Source organism: Mauremys mutica, chromosome 1 (genome assembly GCF_020497125.1).
Source record: "Mauremys mutica isolate MM-2020 ecotype Southern chromosome 1, ASM2049712v1, whole genome shotgun sequence".
NCBI classification, from domain to species: domain Eukaryota; kingdom Metazoa; phylum Chordata; order Testudines; family Geoemydidae; genus Mauremys; species Mauremys mutica.
The window spans coordinates 186,927,665-186,943,815 of NC_059072.1; the positions used below are offsets into that span (position 1 = coordinate 186,927,665).

Sequence of the window (16,151 nt, forward strand, 5' to 3'; positions counted from 1 at the left end):
AAAAATAAACCCTGGAAAATTAAGTTAATAAAGCCCAAATACCAGACAGCTTATGCATAAATCACTTGTGGCTTCACTAGTCAATGAGTAATACACCCTTCCCATACTCACATTGATAAAATATTTATATTATGCCATCATGTCTTGTATCTATATATTACATATATAAACACACACACACTTTAAATACACTGTATGTGATACATTTGTATGTATATTTTGCACAAAACAAGATATGAATCAGATGAGAAACATTAACATTTTTACTCTCTTTAGCTTTCATTGTAATATTAACAATGAACTCTTTTTTTTACTAATATAGATGTCATAAATGCTTCTATAATATTTCTTCTAATTTTGATCTCTACACCATTATTTTTTTATGCTACCAATCACGCCTTTGATGGAATTTACTACAAATATGCCATTAATTTGACAGACATTTCATTGAGTCTTTTTCTGAAAAAACTTTGGCAAATGAAAAAGACTTCCCTAATTTCAATGAATAAGTATTACCTTTTAAAATGTTATATCTGGCAAACAAGAATTTGCCATATGTGCTAATTTCTTTTGTTGGTGACTACATGCCAAGTCTCACAAGAGTGTTATTTGATGCAGCAACTAGGAAATCAGGTTTACTTGAAAGAAAAACCTGCCATTTATGGGCCAGATAACTGAAGAGAGCATCTCTCAGATATCCAAACAAAATCTAAAGCGATAAGTCACTAACATAACATATATGTAAAACAGTCAAAATATTTTTGGGGTCCTTTCAAAATTGATTAATGAGTAAGTAAAACCTCTTTATATTCAACTTATACTGTAGATCTACAGTGGGTGCACATATTGTGGATGCATTCTCCAGGCAAAGAGATGCCAAATTTCTTCCTTTTGTTCTTTCCTATCAAAAGCATATCAATCCATCTTTACAAGACGGATATGGCTAGCAGTGAGAAGAGTTGCTTAGAAAAACCTCTATCTTAAAAAAAACCCCATACCTCCATGATTAAATTGTCGTTCTACGTTGTTTTCTAATGATGGTAAAATCCTTTTCAGCTTTGACTCAAATACACTATCTCATGATACAAGATTTGATGCTTTCCCCTACCTCCACCCAGCCCATCAGAGCTTGGATATAAAGCAACAAATAAGCCAAATCAATGATGATATTTCTCTCCTTTTTGCTCCACATACACTCCTTCAAATTTCTGCCACAGCATTTGTTTCATATGATCATAGGAACTATTCAGGCAGAATGATTATAAAAGAGCTTGATCTAGTGTTTGTAATAGAAGATTGGGAGTTAGGATGTCTGGATTCTATTGTCAAAAGAATTCTCCTCCAGATCAAAGATTACAGATAAAATACCCTTTGAATTCTTGCTGGCATGGCCATAGATTTAGTTAGAATTCTAGAAGACAGGAAATCCTTCTGGGCACCTTGAATAATAGAAAGGAAGAAAAAAGAACTCAGCAAGTCATTCTGCAAGGGCTGTAAAAGTGCAGCGTGTGTGACTGACTGGCAAATTACAGCAAAGCAGAGCTGAACATGAGTAAAAGCAGAGTTAAATCAACTGGATGGCAATCATTTCAATCAGAAACTTCTGAATTAGAAAATACTGTAATAATGAACTCAAATTACTGATAAAATTACTAATATTTTAATTTTGATAGAGACCATCACAAATTATGTTGCACTATACAGCATCTAATTGAAGGTAAACAAGTCAAAACTTGGTGTAAACCCATTTAACTTATAAAAATTAATCTTGTATTTAGGCCAAATCTTGTTTTCTCTGACCTCCAATATCCATTTATGGTGCCTAATAAAGAATCAAATGTGACAGTAATGCTCAGTTGGCCATATGCCAAAACACTTGAAGTTGAGTCTTTACCTAACTTAAGTATATAAATTGGGATAGTAGGTTCTCCAACTCCAAATATGAAGCAGCTACTTTCTTCTAAATGCAAATCATACATTAGGAATTAAACTAACTCAGTTTTTAAAGATTTTTTTTTCTTGATGTGATGAAGGATAAAGAGATCCATTTCACTCTCAATGTGCTGAACATAGATTGTACTATCATATGTAGCACAGAAAGAGAGACAGCTATACACTTCATTCAATCCAATAGTCTTTCTGGTCGCTGGGGCACCTCCCTCCTTCTCCAGGATACACAAGCACGAATCCACCAACATGCTCTCCTCTGGGAATGGCCTATCATGAAATAGCAGCAACAATGGGGCAGAAGGAGCATTCACGCACAAATTCAGGCTGGCTTCAGTGCCAGCCATCAGCAGAACTGCTAATTGTACTGAACTGTTGAGTGTCAGGTGGGAAGAGAGTGGAGGTTGATTCTGATTTGAGTCTGAAATGACCCTGAGAGGGAAACACATTGACAACTGAGACATTAAATAAAACAGAAAATGGTGGCAATAATAATAGGAATTGTGATTAATGTGCATAAGCCTTGTCAAGTAGTGTCAGGCTAAGTACTGTTAGGCCTCAAACTTTAGGAAGTTGTAAGAAGCGAGTACAGTAGAATCCTGCAAGCATAAGCATAATCTATCTAGGAAGCTTTATAGACTAAGAAGGAAACTCTGTATAGGTTGATACAGACTTGTGGTTACTATACTCTGCAACCAAATACCTCTTTAAGCTGATTCGAGCATTTTTTAGTGTAGCAAATTGACCACAATTAGATGCAAAGAGAAGAGATGAGCTGAGCACAGGTGCACAGTTCATAAGTTCAAAACAACCACAAATGCCACTCTAGAATATTTGGCCACCTTGATTGGTTGACTTGTTTTGAAGCACAGCCAGCAAATACCGTATAAATAAAATGCAGAGGCGCAGGGGTGGGTGTGGGGGGGGGGGACCTAAAAGAAATTGCTCTTTGTCAGGCTCACATACACCCCCTGAACCAAAGGGACTTGCGCTTCACAGACTATCTGTGCCTGGCCAGTGCAGGAAATGGTCAACTGAAGGTAATGTATCTTTGAACAAAAGCAGGGTAAGATTTTGAACTAAAAAGGTCTGGTTATGCTCGAGCTGATTAATCTTAAGTCTGTATTAATACTATAGTTTAAGTGGTGTGCCAAGTCTTCATTTATTCACTCTAATTTAAGGTTTCGCGTGCCAGTTATACATGTTAACATTTTTAGGTCTCTTTCTATAAGTCTATAATATATAACTAAACTATTGTTGTATGTAAAGTAAATAAGGTTTTTAAAATGTTTAAGAAGCTTCATTTAAAATTAAATTAAAATGCAGAGTCCTCCGGACTGGTGGCCAGACCCGGGCAGTGTGAGTGCCACTGCAAATCAGCTCAAGTGCCACCTTCGGCACGCATGCCATAGGTTCCCTACCCCTGGTTTAAGCTGTTTAAAAATAGTAGTAGTCAATAGTTAATCAATATATAGTAACTGTATATGTTTTGTGCCTTGCTGGAACCGGGTACAGCGTTGGTAAAGTTAGTGGTTTATAAATCATAGTAGCTTTGCAAGTTGCTGTGCCCGTCTTCAGTACAAGTTACTACCAAGTTTATCATAAAAGTCAATAGAAGTTTATAAGTTGTTAGATAAGGTTATAGGCAGGTTAGGGTTAGTAAAATATAGTTAATCAATGCATTAGCATTGCATGCAAAGTTGTATTTGTTGAGAGTGGTTACAATACATGTAAAGTTGCTAGGCAATCAAAAATAGTAGTGTTGCATGTTCTTGTGACTATTTTCAATATTATTTGCCTTTTATATATGTACTTATAGGAATAGGTAATATTACTTGTACTGGTGCTTGCCTTCAGTATAACTTGCCATTTGTATTAATCCTCACTCCGTGCTGGTCTTTAATTCTGTTTTTCTTATTCTGTCTGTGTTGCCTTTATAGTCGTAAGTACTGTAATTAAAAGCCTTTCTTGAGGAATAATTAGTTGTTAGTTTCTCTTTTGCGGACACTACCCAACCTCATTACATCTTTGTTGAGTAGTGGGAAGTAGCTATCACCCAGAGCCCCACTAAGGCCCTAACAGGAGCCCCCCTGGGGCTCTGATGTGTGCCTCCTCCTTCCATTAATCTCCACAGGAATGGAGTTTAGACAAACTTTTTTTTAACTAGAGGAACATCAAAGAAGGGCACATGAACAATTGGCTTGGGAATATCAAAATCCAAAATAAAAGACTTAAGAGGTGACCTAGTGGTTATCTGTATCAAATTATCAATTCTATTTTGTAATGTGTTGAGCACAAGGTCTGCCTTGTTTGAGGGAACCCTGACAGCTGCTCCTCGTTAGGGTGAAGGAATGTCACTGAGAGCCATCAAGACTGCAATCTAGGGCCAACAACTTTGTCTCAATTATTTCTCCACTCTAAGGAATGATAATCTCTCTATGCAGGGGCCCACAGGAAGGGGGCTTCTCATTGTAGCCCTTCTTCCCATGGTGTGGCTCAAGCCTCCTCTTCAGTGCTTGCTTGAAGGGGCTGTTCTCCTCTTCTTTCATGGATTGGGTCCTGAGTTCTTTTTCCAGTGCCTTGTGCCTCCACACAAGGTGACTCTCACTGGGCTTAAGACACAAGGAGTGCTGTCACTTAACAAAATGAATAATGCTACAAAATGCAGAGACTTCAAAACCCAGGACACAACAAAGTACATAGACAGAAACCCCAGCAAACAAATGAGATATCCAAAAGTTAACAGTATAACAAAGGGGGGATTTTCCGGGAATATGGAAATAGGATCTGTGGAAGGAAAGGATTAGGGTTAACTAATAAGTACTAAAAATAATAAATAATTCCCCACCTCCCAACACTCACAATTCTTCCCAATCCCCAGCTCCCTTCCTGGTACCTTCCCAGGCAAATGGTACACTGAGATGGAGTTCTGAGATGAGTTCTATCATTGTCAGGCATTAAATAAAAGGGGTCCCTTACTGTGTCTTCATCACTGGGTGAGGAAGGGACCTCTCCTTGTTCCTACCAAACTCACAGGCTTTCTGTGCATAGGTGCTGGAACTAGTGGAAGTGGTTTCCATCTTATAACAGGTTTACAGTTTGGTTCAGTCGCTCTGAACCACTGAACCAGCACCCCACCCCACTGAACCAGCAAATTGTTCCAGCACCCCTGCCTTGGTCTGGAGTCTTGTGGAAGTCTTGTCTGGCCCTCAGTAATCAGCACTAGGTCAGATCTCTGCCACTTCAAATGCTGGTTTCCATGGGGCTGGAGCTGCCTGATCCATGCAACTTTCCCACAGTAGTTCAAAGACTCCCTGAGCTGTTCTGCTTTTCTCTCAGCTCCCAGACTCAAAGCTCAAAAATTGTCTCTTGGTCTCGGAGTCAGGCTGTCCCTCTCTGAGCAGCCCTAGCTCATCATTGGTCCATCAAACTGCTGCCCAGATCACTCCATGCAGAAGCCTCCCTATTTGCCTCAGCAAGAGTTTCTACACTAGTCTGTCTTTACCCGATTCCAAGCAGGCAGAGAAATGGTGTCAGAGAGCTCAGGTAGCTATTGTAATTGCAGTGCTGTAAGTAGGACCTCTAGAGGCTTAGTCTGTAGCTCCCAGGGCCGGCAAACTCCAAATGAGGTTACATCAGTTTGAGCACATGGCACAGAGATGGATGCCCCATGTAAGTGTGGAGTTCTGTCCTATGCAGGGGGGAGCAATTACTGACACATCAGAATGACTTGAAAGAGAGGGCAGGAGGAACTCTGCCCTTCCTGAAATGCCAACAAACCTCAGACTCACAGAAGGGGTGAGACCAAACTGGGAAAGGGTTGTGACAAGACTTTTGATGTTTTCAACAATCTGTAACTCTCAAGTGCTATAAAAGTAGGCATAAGAAATACCTTTGCTATGCCTGTGGTCCTTTGTTTCTTGCTATTCTGTTCCTGAAGAAGTTAAACTAGAAGTCCCCTAGTGTTCACAGTGTAGGTGGCGCTCTAAGGGATTCTGGGAAAGTGAGTGGCGGGCCCTTACGCGGTCTCAGACACTGGTTTCAAGTCAGCCAGGCAGCAGCACCTCACCTCACCCCACCCCAAGGAAGAGTGTCAGATAAGAGGTCTGAGCCCAGGACCATGCCCTAGGAAACTAGAACTAGAAACACTGATTAGCGCATATACAGACCCAGTTGGTCTGAAATCTTGTGGGACCCACCAACTGGGTCCACTCACAGCTGAGCGGTGACTCTATAGAATGGTCCTGGGTCAGTTTAACAATGCGCACCTCTAGTGAGTTTCCCCCCCCCCTTCTGTTTTCTCTATTAAGACTGTAAGTTTTTCGGGGTAGGAGAGTGCATTCTGATGTTTTTGCAGTGTTTACCACAGTGAAGCCCCAAACATGACTGGGGCTTCGGAATTAGTGGAATCTAAATGCTAATATTGCATATGCATTTTATTTCAGCAGATGTATAAGTAAAGCTTATCACTATACACTGAAAAGTTAAACATTCACTTTAGTATAACAGTATCTTGCCTTAGTTTTAAAGTGAACTAAGAACAAATTGAGTTACAGCATTCAAAGAATCAGACATTTCTTGTTTTGCAGTAGCCAATAATGACACATGAAAGATATTTGCACTGCAACTGAAAAAAATAAAAATGGCAGAGGTCCCAATTTCACTAAGTGTAACACTCAGCAGGATGAGATACAAAGAGTGTTTCTTGCAGTAAGGAGTGCCTGCAACCAGTCTTGTTCCAGTTGATAATCAAAATATACCCTTCAGGCCAATTTTTGTGGACCATGTGTCTTACCAAAGTCTGACCTAAGCAAATTGATTGTACACCTTCATAAAGGTTAGAATAGCCTCAGACTGATCTGGTCTCCTCTAATGATTGACTTCACTGTTCCACAGCACCAAAGTCCCTGATCTCCACTGAAAGAAACACACTCCTCCCGCCCCGCCCCCATTTTATTGCCAAATGTCTTATAATAATTTTCCTGCCAATTCTCTAAACTTCAGCCTTTATAGATGTAACACCCAGCCAGAGCCGTAACTAGGTATTTTTGCGCCCGAGGCAAGAATATAAAATTGCGCCCTCCCCCAGGGCCGGCTCGGTGGCAGCAATTCGGCGGCAGGCCCTTCCCTTCAAGAGGGACTGAGGGACCCGCCACCGAATTGTCGTCGAAGAATGAATGAAGCGGCAGCACTAGAGCCTGTGATTTTGCGGGGGTTAACTCATGATTTTTGACTGCTTGGGCTGGTAATGTTGCTTCCAAGATGGTCTTTGGTTCCAGTCCAGTTCCAATTCAGAGAGGGACTCACAGGTTAAGAGAGGAGGGAGGTGCTGGATATCAGCAGTGGCCACTAGGAATCAGCATGTGTCCTGAGAATGCTGGGAGTTCAGTTCTGCAGGGAAGGATCAGGGGTGGCAGGTTTGTAGAAATTTTGGTGGTGCTGAGAACCTGCCCCCACCTAAACTCCACCCCCCACCCGCCCAAGACTCTGGGAGGGAGGAGGTCTGGGGTGCAGGCCCTAGGCTGGGGTAGGGGATTGGGGGGCAGGCTCTGGGAGGGAGTTTGGGGATGGGAGGGGTGCAGAGAGATGGGGGTTGTGGCTGCAGATGAGGGGTTTGGAGTGTGGGAGGGGCTCAGGGCGAGAGTCGGGGTCAGGGCTCTGGCTGGGGCTGGGAATGGGAGGTTTGCGGTGCTGGAGGGGCTCAGGCAGAGGGTCAGGGTGTGGGGGGGATGAGGGCTCTGGCTGGGACTGGGGATAAGGTGTTTGGGGTACTGGAGGGGCTCAGGGCAGGGTCAGAGGGATGAGGGTGTGGTGGGGGGGTGAAAGCTCTGATTGGGGGTGTGGGCTCTGGGGTGGGGCAGGGCTGGGGATGAGTTTGGGGTGCAGGCAGGCTGCTCCGGGACAGGGGCCAGAGAGGAGGACTCCTCCCAGCCCTTTCCCTGACGGCAGCAGCGAGCTCTGGGGGAGGAGTCCCCCTTTCCTGCCTCCCCACAGCAGCACATTCACCCCCACCACTGTCACTGCAGGTGCTCCTAGGGCCCCTCTCAGGTCCAAGAATCTCCCTCGCCTCCCCCGTGGTGGGTGCCAGGGGGGTGCTGCATGTGCCTCCTCCCCTGCTGTTGCCCCTGACTGTAGCCTCACTGGGGGTGGGTGATGGGGCAGGAGCTGTGACTGTGGGCGGGGGGGGAGGGGGACCTATTCTGCTGGAGGGTCCCATTGAAACATGAAAGGGTCTGAAGGGGAAGGGCAGGCTCAGAGTCAGTCTGCCCTGGCAGTGAGATGCGGGGCACTAGGACTCTGCGGCAGCAGCTGCTGCAGGGAGGCAACATGGAGCTGCTCTGCTCTGGGTCCAGGAAGGTGGGGGAGCAAGTCAGGGTCCGGGGACACTCAGGGAGGCACAGGGTGGCCGCAGGTGGGGCTGTGGGCAGGGCCGGTGCTACCATTTAGGCCAACTAGGCAGTTGCCCAGGGTGCCAAGATTTGGGGGCGCCAAAAAGTGGCGCCCCCAATTTTTTTTAAAGCATTTCAGCAGCCGCTGTGCTGGGAGGGAGAGGGAGTCTGAGCCGCTGGCAGCCAGCCCAGGGGTTTCCCGGGTCAGCGTGCCCTGGGCTGCCAGCAGCGCGCTGACCCAGGGGAACCCCCGGGCTTCCTGCCAGCGGCTCAGGCTCCTTCTACCTCCCAGCGCAGCAGCCGCTCCATCCCATGCGATTCTTCTCATTGCTGGCGGTGGCGCCGGTGGCTGGGCAGAGCTCCGCAGCTCTGCTTAGTGTACGTGGCATGAGCCCGGCGACGGGCGCAACAGCAGGGCTTCTGGAGCAGAGGTGAGGTGTGGGGGGAGGTGCCGCACAGCTCTCAGGGGGTGGGGGGAAGCTGCCACGGGGGGGGCGCCTCAGGGCAAGGGCGGGGAGCTGCCGTGGGGGGGGGCGCCTCAGGGCAGAGCTGCCACGGGGCTGGGGGGGCGGGGCACAAGGTGGAAGTTTCGCCTAGGGCGTGAAACTTCCTTGCACCGGCCCTGGCTGTGGGGGAGATCACCCCGGTTATATAAATATTTCTGTGCCAGCGGCTTTTTTTTTTTCCCCTCTCCACCACTTTCTGCACCCCTCGGCTTTGTGCGCCTGAGGCAAGTGCCTCACTCACCTCACCCTTGTTACGGCACTGCACCCAGCTACCATATCAGCTTTCCTATAAAAAAGGGGGGAAAGTCTGCAATCCATTAGTAAACAGTATTAGAGGTAACAACAATTTCATATAGTTCACACAGTGAGTGAAATAATCCATCCCTTCACTCTGACACCAGTGGCTTTGTAGGAATCACGTTGGATTTAATAAATGTTCCACTAGCCAATCAGAAGTTGGTTCCAGGAGGGCAGCCAATGAGTTAGCCTGAAGCTAAGCTGAAGTAGCTAGACAGGAAAGGACATAGACCCTGGTCATCTTCCCCAGGCAGCCCCTTCAAGAGCCCCTAAACCCTCGAACAGAAGTAGGGCTGACAGAGATTGATTATTTTTTAAAAGGAGCATTCATAATGAGGCATGCATTTAAAATACAATATAAAATTAACTGCCACTTCTGGAAACCCAAGAAAAGCATTAGATTCCCTAGGTATTACTATACATTGTTAACTTTTATAACAAAACATGACTAACTTTGGACCTCATCTTGTTACACAGAACACTTGTATTTTCTACCGATGTTAGTGATTTCTACACATTCAGCCGGTCTTAGGATCAAACACATTGTTACTTTATAGTTAGCTTCCCAAAAGTAAGTGTTGTGAAGTAAAGGTCTATTTTTCCTTCAGGTTTTCACAGCAAAAATTAAGCAGCAGAAAGAATTGGCTTGATTTGTTTTAATGCTTTTACAGTGTGCGAAGACTGGTGCCTTTAAAGTGCATAGATGACTTCTCACCATTGAACCTTTGCTAGATTTCATAACAGATTCTAATTAGAGTGGGTTACTTGCTAGCATGCCATCTGCTAGAATTACCTGTTCTAACAGCTAAATGGCCACAGCTGTAACTCAAGAGTTTGCTCAGCATGTCCTCAATCATTTTAGTAATAGAAATACAAACATATCTGTTATGTCAAAGAGATGTTCTAAGGTGGCTCAGCATTAATAGTTCTCCCTGAATTGCAGAAGACTGGGATTCAATACAGTATTTGGTTTCTTGCTCCTCAGAGCTAGCAAGTGCTGAGGAGGTAATATGCTCAGTATCCTCTTTTGAGCATGACAGAACTTCAGAAACATACAAGTTCTCTTTAACAGACTGTAAGGACTGCTCTGTTGAAAGGAAACCTGTGCAAGGTGATTAAGAAAAAGCAGAAAGCTTACAAGGAGTGGAAGGTGGGAGGGATTAACAAGGAAAGCTACCTTATTGAGGTCAGAACATGTAGGGATAAAGTGAGAAAGGCCAAAAGCCATGTAGAGTTGGACCTTGCAAAGGGAATTAAAACCAATAGTAAAAAGTTCTATAGCCTGTGATACAGCATGGCCAGAGGGCAGCAGGAGAGCGTTAGAAGGGAGCCTTATTCCCTGTAAGGAGAAGAAAGTTTGCTATAGATTAACTAGAGCATCTGAAGCCAATTAGAGCATCTGCAGTCAGTCACATGATAAAAACCACTGCTTCAATCAGACAGTGTGGGAGTAGGAGCAGAAAAGATTGGTGTTGGAATAGAGAACAGTTTGAAAGGAAGCAGAGGACAGTTTGGAGAAGTGCTGCGGTGGGCTAAGAAATCCTAGGCCCTAGGTAAGGGGCACCTGGCTTGTGCAGAAGGAGGGCAAGAAGCCCCCCACAAGCTGAATGGCAGGAGAGGGAAGTAGCCCAGGGGAAGGAACTGTCAGTTCAAGTGGTTCACCACTATCCTCAGGGCCCCTGGGCTGGGACCTGGAGTAGAGGGTGGGGCTGGGTCCCTCCCTCTCCACTCCCCTCCTCTAGGACACTAGTGGGGCAATTAATATTCCAATTTAGGGGCAAAAAATGGTGCCCTGAACCCCCCCCCCAAAGAAGAGAAAGCACGAGACTCATCGTAATAGTGCTGGCAATTTGCCACAAGCCATATAAATAAGAAGAAAACAAAGAAAGAAGTAGGACCGCTAAACACTGAGGAAGGAGTGGAGGTTAAGGATAATCTAGGCATGGCCCAATATCTAAACAAATACTTTGTCTGTCGTTAATGAGGAGCTTAGGGATAACGGTAGGATGACAAATGGGAAGGAAGATAGGGAGGTAAATATTACCACATCTGAGGTAGAAGCCAAACTCGAACAGCTTAATGGGACAAAATTGGGGGGCCCAGATAATCTTCATCCAAGAATATTAAAGGAACTGGCACATGAAATTACAAGCCCATTAGCAAGAATTTTTAATGAATCAGTAACAAACTCAGGGGTTGTACCGTATTACTGGAGAATTGCTAACATAGTTCCTATTTTTAAGAAAGGAAAAAAAAGTGATCTGAGTAACTATAGGCCTGTTAGTTTGACATCTGTAGTATGCAAGGTCTTGGAAAAAAATTTTGAAGGAGAAAGTAGTTAAGGACATTGAGGTCAATAGTAATGGTAAATACAACATGGTTTTACAAAAGGTAGATTGTGCCAAACCAACCTGATCTCCTTCTTTGAGAAGGTAACAGATTTTTTAGACAAAGGAAATGCAGTGGATCTAATTTACCTCAATTTCAGCAAGGTATTTGATATGGTTCCACATGGGGAATTATTAGCTAAATTGGAAAAGATGGGGATCAATATGAAAATTGAAAGGTGGATAAGGAACTGGTTAAAGGGGAGACTACAACAGGTCATACTGAAAGGTGAACTGTCAGACTGGAAGGAGGTTACTAGTGGAGTTCCTCAGGGATCGGTTTTGGGACAAATCTTATTTAATCTTTTTATTACTGACCTTGGCCCAAAAAGTGGGAATGTGCTAATAAAGTTTGCAGATGACACAAAGCTGGGACGTATTGCTAATACAGAGAAGGACTGAGATATCATTCAGGAAGATCTGGATGACCTTGTAAACTGGAGTAATAGTAATGGGATGAAATTTAATAGTGAGAAGTGCAAGGTCATGCATTTAGGGATTAATAACAAGAATTTTGGTTATAAATTGGGGACACATCAGTTGGCAGTAACAGAGGAGGAGAAGGACCTGGGAGTATTGGTTGATCACAGGATGACTATGAGCCACCAATGTGATATGGCCGTTAAAAAAGCTAATGCGGTCTTGAGATGCAACAGGCGAGGTATTTCCAGTAAAGATAAGGAGGTGTTAGTACCGTTAGTACCGTTATACAAGGCACTGGTGAGACCTCATCTGGAATATTGTGTGCAGTTCTTGTCTCCCATGTTTAAGAAGAATGAATTCAAACTGGAACAGGTTCAGAGAAGGGCTACTAGGATGATCCGAGGAATGGAAAACCTGTCTTATGAAAGGAGACCGAAAGAGCTTGGCTTGTTTAGGACTTCAATAACTCAGACATAGGTTAGGGGTTTGTTACAGGAGCGGGTGGGTGAGATTCTGTGACCTGCGTTGTGCAGGAGGTCAGACTAGAGGATCATAATGGTCCCTTCTGACCTTAAAGTCTACAATAGATTTTTAACTAGAAGAATGGTATTTATGAGATGACCACGGAGGAGGGCATAGAGTATCAAGCTCGTACTTTTCACTCAAAGTGCATCTGGAGGACATGTCCCAGGTTGTGAGGACAGGGCAATGGGAAAAGATTGTGGTCAATCTTTTCAAAACTAACTGATTACATATCTGAAAAAGAATATACCTGATAAAGGAAGACTTGTCCTCTAAATTTAAAAACAAACAATACATCAGTGAAAATTGGCAACCCTTATAGCGTGCTCACATAAAGCTAGATCATCCCGTTGTTTAGTCAGATGGTTTCCACATGTGTGATGCTCATCATCACATATATACTTTAAGGCCCATGTATCTTCAGCTGGAAAACACAGGCCATAAATTTAGCTTTTCACAAATGTGGGGCAGAAGGAAGAACTACTTCTAAAGTAAGGAAGAATAAAAGGCAAATCAAGCAGCTGAATTAATGGTATTGTTCATCCTTGCAAGGTACGAATGCAGCAATGTACACAATACTCACCAGCACATATACAGAACTGTGTTTAATAATCAGGCAGTGAGAAATATTTATACTTCAAAATAACATTTTTTAAAAATAGCAACAGCCACATCTAATATGTTTACACAGAAAATAAACTGACACTAATACGTTTATTTAATTACAATACCTTTCGTACTTTGTGCATATACAGTATACAGAATGTCCAGCAAAATGGCACTCACTAAGATCTTAATTCAGCAAAGCACTTAAACAGACTTATTTTTAAGAACATGCTTAAAATCTTATGCCTTCAATAGATCTAAAGCACATATTTAACTGCTTTGCAAATAAGGATGGACTTAATCATATATTAAAATTAAGCACAGGGTTAAGTGCATTCATGCTTGTCATGAGTGCATAAGTTAATGAACAAAATATGTAAAAATGTAATTCAGAGTTGCAGACGCTCGCCTCCTTTGGAAAAAAAAATGAAGCCACTAACCTTTACAAATATTGTTAATTTAATTACCTCTGATAAAAATTATGTATGTGACAGTATAACCATGTGAAAGTAGGACTTGTTTTATTAAAAAAATCAGTTCTGTATTCTAGATGCTTTAATCCATAGACTTTAAGGTAGAAATTAAAACATTTTTCTTGCAGTATATAAGGCATTTTAATTTAAAGGTGACCAACCCTAGGTGGCCAAACTGGAGTACAGTTTGGTAGGGACTCCATATTGCTTAATGGAAATCACTTGGAAGGTCAAGAGATTCCCTACTGGATATTAAGGTTATAGGATTGTAGCTATTGGGCATCTTCACTTGGACATGTATCTCATCTGCTAATAGAAGTACTAGGTAAACTCCAATATTTCACTGATTTCAGTGGGATGCCCATCTGAAAACATCATACTAAGTAGAGCAAACAGGAGAGATATCAGGAAAAGATGTTGTCATGTGTACACATATATAATTGTAGCTTTATAATGTTCTAAAGTACAGTACTATAATCAACAGTTCCCTCTATCTATTCTTGAGTTGTACAAAAAATACGTAAGTACCAATACTGATTTATGCCAAACTTTTTTCGAAAGGAATAGGCAATGCACTGCGAATGGCATATACAGAATTAATTAACAACATATCACAAGCTTAAAAATTCTACATGTCAGCAGGAAGAGAGCCTCAATTCACTATAAGTAACAAAAATTAAAAAAAAACATTTATACATTTTGAAGTGAACGGTATTCTGCTACTGAAATTTTCATTTTGTATTTGGGCCACTTATCATTGACGCTATTTGCTTGAACTCTAGCAAAAAGATTTGGACACCAGTTTTTTTTACAAGTGAAAGTGTTTTCTTGAAAACTCTGGAAACTTTTTTCTTTAATAGTAGTTTATTTAAGTGGGCTAGAAAAACTAAATTTCCTAACACACATTAAGATAGTGGAAGCTAAGTTCTATCCATGAATTTTTAGCTTTATGACCTTTACTGGCTCATGCAGCTCTGAAGAATCATTTAACAAGATGAAAAAGTGTGACTTTTTTTTTAATTCCGAGCCAGAGAGGAACTGCCAAAGTAAATTGCCATGTAGTTACTTGTGTATTTACTGTCAATTTTTAATTTGTGAATGAATGGCTGTACTGAAATTAAGTGTTCAACACTTATTTAATACATTTAAGACAATTCTTTGAAGACTATATTCCCTGAGAAGAGTGTTAATGAGAAGCACCTCACTTTGATGAAACTTCCTTTAATAGGCTAATCCAAACAACATAATTCCTTCTTAAATCAGCACGCTTAGCTGGCCTGCCCTTCAATGGATGCTCTAGTGTTGAGACACATGGCAAAATAAAGTTCTGCCAGCATACTAACTGCTTTCCAGAAAGACCTCTGCAATGACCTCAAGTAGAATTCAATACAAAAAATCTCTCTCTTATGGATTACCAAACCAAGATAATGTTTACAAGGACCTGACATTGCTCTACTGCATTGCAACATACAAACTGGCTTGATTTTGGCTTCATTTTGTCCAGGACGGAGATTGGTGAATTACCAATGGCAGATAATGATAACTTTAGACCCTTTCTTTCTGTATGTGTGCTGTCCCCATGAAAAGCCTCTTCCTCCCTTTCCTTCCCCCAGATTTGTTAGTTATTCAAAATTGTTTGTGCAATGGGTTGTTCTAACTTTTTGTTTTAACTAGGCTGACTATTTGCGATTTTGTATAGGATTGTCATTAGAGCTGATCAAAAATAATTTCATGATTTTTTAACCAACTTTGAAATTAAAAACAAAACAAACCCAAAAAACGATCAGCTCTATTGGTCACTCATGTCATGTTGTATTGATTTTGGTGTAATATAGGATGTCTCAAACCTTTAAGCAGACAGAAGGAGGGAAACAAACTATGGACACCACCACCAACTATGTTCAATCTGCATCTTTGCTAAATATCCTTGAGAGTTTAGATAAAAGAAATTCTTACCTATATCAAATTAATGTCTTCAACTTTTTCATGAACAAGATATTCATATGAGGCAGTTTCTCTAATGTCAACGAACTGATCTTGGAAAACTGGGACACAAGAGCTTGATCCGTAAGCTAGACAATCTCTTTGCATAACCAAGACCAACAAATGCATATGATTTTTTTTTAATCCCGTTGATTGGAGAAAAGTCATGTAGCATTTATCATGTTAGAATGCTCCTAAATAAGAGGTGCCAAATTTCTATCCTGATGACACCTCTAGCAAACATCATTGTCCAGTACACCACATTTTAACAAGTATATGGGATTCTTTGTAATATTTTAAATAGGCATAATTTCACCTTAGACTCACAATATCGTGTTGTATAGTCCAATATATCTGACTATTGTCTTTCAAAATATATGATTTACTTGTATTCACATCTCTGAGAGGCTGAAATGCACAACTGGGATAAGATAGTCCAAGTAATATCATGTACAGAGATTAGAGGAGAGGATGAGAGGAGGATGCAAGTCTTCAAATACTGAAAAAAAATACAGGAGTAAGTTTAGGTGCTTTAGATGAGCAGGAATGTATGTAAAATTTCATATCATCTCGAGTTAATTGCTTCTCAAGTTAAAACAATTTTGCAAACGTATAAAG

General features: G+C 42.0%; 1 long non-coding RNA gene across 1 annotated transcript in view; it reads right to left on the bottom strand.

Annotated features, from left to right (window-relative positions):
• Positions 1 to 4,385: 4,385 nt before the first annotated feature.
• The window catches only part of LOC123361918, a 37,085-nt gene continuing 25,319 nt past the window's right edge, over positions 4,386 to 16,151 (bottom strand). Inside the window, exon 3 of the long non-coding RNA XR_006576276.1 lies at positions 4,386 to 4,559. This is a non-coding gene — a long non-coding RNA (uncharacterized LOC123361918). The remainder of the gene's footprint in view (positions 4,560 to 16,151) is intronic.